We start from the raw sequence: 5,888 nt of genomic DNA, 5'->3' as shown, positions 1-5,888 counted from the left end.
CCGCCGCCGCCGCGCCGCGCCATGCCGCCGCCCCGCCGCCGCCCGCCGCCGCCCATCGGACCACCGCCGCCGCCGTTCGTGAAGTCTCCTGAGGTAGTTTTTTTCGCCTCCGGTTTTTCTCGAAAAACCGTTCGGTTTTCTGACGGTTTTGCTCGTTTTTTTAGTTTCAGTTTTTTAAATAGATCGGTTTTTCCAGTTTATTTAAATAGCGAGCGTTCGCCCGTTCGTTCATTTAACGAACGTTCATCATTTTTCTTTTTCTCAGAATAAATCCGCGATTTTTCTGATCGCGATTTCTGATCCTATTTTCATTTTAGTTTAACTTTTCGCTCGTTTATCGGAATCAGGCGATTCAAGCGCCTGGAGTTTCGTCTCGAAACCCTCTTTCTGTTTAACCAACTCAAACAAGTTTTTGCCACTGTAAAAATTGCCCTAGATCCAGAATAGTAAACAAAGCCTGTTTCTTTTGCCGTTTGTCTTTCGTTGCTTCATTCAGTTTGATTCTTTTTGCCAACCGGAGTTCTTAAGTTGAACTTTCTGGCTAGATCTCTTATGTGAGTTTTACCTGTGCATTAGTTTAGTACTTATTGAATGCTTGTTTGTTTGTGATAGAATACCCAGAGTGCGCCGCTTGCTACTTCGAATCGCTAGGTTTCCCGGATCATCAGCATGGCAAGTAACACTTTGATCATACCTCCTACTACCCAGTTTTATTGCATTAGATCAATCCTCAGACATTGCATGATTAGGATCTAATTAAATTGTTGTTTTGGGAAGTAGTTGAGGTAGTACCTATTACCTGTTATTATCAAACCTTTGGGAGTTACTTCTACGTTTGCTTATTATGCCATGCTATGCTAGTAGACGTGGATTGGGTGAGTGTATCCATGACAGATGTGAGATTGTTAATTAATGGTTTACTTAAGGTGGCAACTTAAATACACATCTGGGTGGATTGAGGCACCTGGTATTCCAGCGATTGCCTATTTTTTTATGGACCGCCACCCAAGCTCAAAGGGATCATGCGATTATTCATGCTAGAAACTTCCGTGTGCAGCCACAAGCTATTATGGGCTCTAGCATAGTTGACTAAGTTGTGCGAACTCTTATAGTGGTAGACTAGCAGATGTAGGGGATGTAGGTTGGTACGGTCTACCCGTTCATAAGGTGCCAGCGCTTCTGAAAGACTATGTCTCGGTCATCCGTTTCTCAAACACCAAGTAGTGCGAGAAATCCAACGGAGGAGATCGAGTCTTGTGGGGAAAAGTGCGCAAACCTCTACAGAGTGTATAAACTAATCATGGTTAGCCGTGTCCCCAGTTATGGACATCTTGAGTATATAGTATCTGGATTGTCATGTGAATCTCAACATGTTACTCTAAAATTAATTTTGTTGGGTTTTGTTTAATGATGATGCTTAATTGGGATTGAGAATGCTGTCAACCATTCTCAATGTTTAACAACCACCATGATAGTTAAATAAAATTTATTCCTTTGAAGTAGGGAAAAATTGGCTTAACGCAAAATTGTAACCATAGAGCTTTCCACCAGCCAAATATGCATATAGAATAGCCTGATTATTCCATTACTCTCTATGTGTTACTTTGCCAGCATATTCCATGTGCTGACCCGTTTCGGGCTGCAACGTTAATGTTGCAGACTTTTCATACGACGATTAAGGAGTTTTTAGGTCGTGGTTCTATACTCAGTGATGCCGTTGGAGTTGATGGACTCACTTATCTTCCAAGCCTCAGTGATGCCGTTGGAGTTGATGGACTCACTTATCTTCCAAGCCTTCCGTTGTTACCATTATTAGATGGCCTTAAGCCATATTTATTGTAATAAGTTCTCTTTTGAGACACTCAATGTAATAAGTGTGCGATTGCTACTCTGTTATAAATCTATCAAGTACTGTGTGGTGTCAGCATTTCTGATCCAGGGATGACACCTGAGCACAGAGATTGGACCGGTTGAGGTCTGGTCGCTACATATTCTTAGGGACCTCTCGGTGTGACGATATCCATCCTCGTCTAGCCAGACACATGTGACTACATCACGGGGATGCCGAAACACTTCAACGAGAAAGAAGAACAAATCCGATAATGAGATCAACGGTATAGTGAGAATGTGGACGACTCAAGAGGATACTGATGGACCTCGGGTTTTGTAAAGTATGTCGAAGCAAAGGTAACATCACATGATAACAAAGGTTCACTCGAATGTCATTCATGTAATCATAGGGACCGATATGGACGTCCACGGTTCCGCTATCGGTCATTGAACAAAGGGGGTTCGTTCATGTCTATGATTTACTGAACCTATGGGGTCACAAGCTTATGGTAATCATGATCCGCTGAGTGTTAGTAGGATGAGAGTATCTAGGATTTATTTGTGGAATTGTTTCACTACAATTCAGAATAGTTCCAAGAGGAACCGGAAGCATTTTGGGGTCACTGGAAGGGTTCAGAGTTTATGGCGCAATACTGGGTATTCCCGATAATTAATATATAGGTCAAAAATGTTTACGGTGACGTTAACTTATATATAAAAGGCTCTAGTAATTGTTAGAGGGCTTTTACAATTAATTTGATATCAACGGGCCTTAAAAGGCCAAGTGTTGGAAGACCACTTGGGCCCCATTGGGTTGGCGCCCCTTCTCCCCATGGAAAGGGGAGAGGGGGCCGAATTGGAAGGGGGTTTCCCTCCTCCTTGGATGGCCAAGGGAGGGGACTTTCCCTCCCCCTTGTGGCGCCCCTCCTCTCCTCCTAACCTATATCTATGCCAATATAAAAAAGACCCAAAGGGGCAGATCCAATTGATCTCGTCCATCGAACTAAGTTAATCCAACGACCTAGATTGCTCCAATGGCGAGCGTTAAACATGTTTAACGTGCAATTAATATCATACATTGCACTAATCATAGATTAACACACAAATAATAGCATACCTAATATTTGCATGCAATTAATATGTTCCTAAATATTAACATGGGTTGCACGTGCGCATTTACTAGTATACCTAAGATATTGGCCCTTTTCGATATACAAGTTTTGGAGCCTCCTCTAGTTCCTCTTGTTCTTGTTCTAATTGATCCTAGTTGATCAATTAGAGCTTAACCTAGATCCTCTAATCCACATAATTAAAAGTCCAGTATGGTTCTAATCTCCATCCTCTAATCCTCCGGCAACGATTAGCTCTGGACGGTGAAGCGCTGCCGGATCATGAAGACCATACGCTTGCAACCAAGTAGAGGGGCCATGCTTTTAGTCTTCTGTTCGAGGGTGGTAGGCAGGATCTTCATCAACGATTTAAGGGACTCCAAGTTCGATCTACACCGACTCGTCTACTTCCGTTGCACTCCAGAGTTGGTAACGATCATTCATCCAAACCCTATATGCATCTTCATATCGTTCTTGGGTGTTCGTAGGGAGAATCTTTTTTGTTTTCTACTATGTTTCCCAGCAGGTTCCGTTGTCGGTCATTGAACGAAAAGGGTTTTGTTCATGTCTATGTTTAACTGGACCTACAGGGTCACAAGCTTAAGGGAATCACGATCTCTAGAGTGTTAATGGAGCAAGAGTTATGAGAAAATATTTATGAAATAGTTTTATTAATATTCTAAATAGTTTTGAGAGGAACCGGAAGCGTTTTGAAGTTATCAGAAGGGTTTTGAGGTTTACCGGGTAATACCGGAAATTGATATATAGGTGGAAATTGTTTCTGAGGACTTAAATATAAATTATAGAGGGCTCTAATGTGATTAGGAGCCCCCTGGAATTTATTCATAGTCAACGAGATAAAGAAAATAAGAAAAGGCCTATTAGGGGAGAGTTAATGGGCCCCAAGGCCCATTAGTGGATGCACCCAAGGGGGAGGCCGAATTGGGGATGGAGTTGGACTCCACTAGCCTCTAGGCTGGCGCAAGGGGAGGGAAACTCCTCCCCAAGTCGGCCACCCTCCCTCTTCCTTCAACCCATATATACTAGAGGATTTTGGCCTTTGGAGACACAAGTTTTGGAGCCTCCTTTAGTTTTGTAGTTCTAGTTCTAGTTGATCCAATTAGAGCTAGATCTAATCCTCTCTAGTCCTTATAATTAGAAGCTCGGTGTGGTTCTAATCTTCTCCATCTAATTCTCCGGCGGTGATTAGCTCCAGACGGTGAAGCACTGCTGGATCATGAAGACCGTATGCTTGCAAACTGTGGAGAGGCCGTGCTTTCGGTCTTCCGTTCGAGGGATCGCTCATGAAAGGATTGAGGGAATTGAAGTACGATCTACACCAACTCGCCTTCTTCCGCTGCAACTCGGAGTTGGTAACAATCCGATATAAACCGTTATTACATCTTCATAGTGTTCCTGGTTGATCATAGGACGAAAATTTTGTTTTCTACTACATTTCCCAACATACTCTTCCCCTCTCACTGAAGAATATCCCTACAGGGCTCCCTGCAGCCCGATTAGCGGGCTGTCGGACATAGAGAAGACATGTCGTGGGAGTGAAGATCCGCCGCGCCTGGCCGTACCTAGTTTTACCGTAGCCCGATAAAGTTTATTGAAAAATGTGTGAAATATAAATGTTTTCATCTGATTTGAATTAAAATCATCTTGTTTGCATGTAATTCGTCCATTTTATTGAAAGCCGGTTTGAAATGTATGCGGATAGCATTGGATGACCGGCTCCTGCATCCATGTCCGAGGACGGGTGTGGTGTCCGGTTTGTGGGTCAACGTTGGAGATGCCCTCACGCCACATCTTAGTTGTTAGTTAATTCCCACTTTTTCGGGCTTTTAGGGCCTGACCTTCATATTGGACATGGTATCATCCGCAGGATCGGTGGGGACCATGTTGGGGAACGTAGTAATTTCAAAATTTTCCTACGCACACGCAAGATCATGGTGATGCATAGCAACGAGAGGGGAGAGTGTTGTCCACGTACCCTCGTAGACCAAAAGCGGAAGCGTTAGCACAGCGCGGTTGATGTAGTCTACGTCTTCACGATCCGACCGATCCAAATACCGAACGCACGACACCTTTGAGTTCAGCACACGTTCAGCTCGATGACGTCCCGCGAACTCCAATCCAGTAGAGCTTCATGGGAGAGTTCTGTCAGCACGACGGCGTGGCGACGATGATGATGTTCTACCGTCGCAGGGCTTCGCCTAAGCACCGCTACGATATGATCGAGGTGGATTATGGTGGAAGGGGGCACCGCACACGGCTAAGAGATCAAGAGATCAATTGTTGTGTCTTTGGGGTGCCCCCTGCCCCCGTATATAAAGGAGTGGAGGAGGGGGAGGGCCGGCCCTATCTATGGCGCGCCCTAGGGGAGTTCTACTCCCACCGGGAGTAGGATTCCCCCTTTCCTAGTAGAACTAGGAGCCCTTCCAAGTAGTAGGAGTAGGAGGGAAGGAAAGGGAAGGGAAAAGGAGAAGGAAGGAAGGGGGGTGCCCCCCTCCCTAGTCCAATTCGGACCAGCCCATGGGGAGGGGTGCAACCACCCTTTGAGGCCTTTCTCTCCTTTCCCGTATGGCCCATTAAGGCCCAATACGAATTCCTATAACTCCCCGGTACTCCCAAAAATACCCGAATCACTCGGAACCTTTCCGATGTCCGAATATAGTCGTCCAATATATCGATCTTTACGTCTCGACCATTTCGAGACTCCTCGTCATGTCCCGATCTCGTCCGGGACTCCGAACTACATTCGGTACATCAAAACACATAAACTCATAATATAACCGTCATCGAACTTTAAGCGTGCGGACCCTACGGGTTCGAGAACTATGTAGACATGAACGAGACACATGTCCGGTCAATAAACAATAGCAGAACCTGGATGCTCATATTGGCTCCTACATATTCTACGAAGATCTTTATCGGTCAAACCAC

This window comes from Triticum dicoccoides, chromosome 3A (assembly GCF_002162155.2).
Source record: "Triticum dicoccoides isolate Atlit2015 ecotype Zavitan chromosome 3A, WEW_v2.0, whole genome shotgun sequence".
In the NCBI taxonomy this organism is placed as follows: domain Eukaryota; kingdom Viridiplantae; phylum Streptophyta; class Magnoliopsida; order Poales; family Poaceae; genus Triticum; species Triticum dicoccoides.
Note: the sequence above shows the minus strand (reverse complement) of the source record.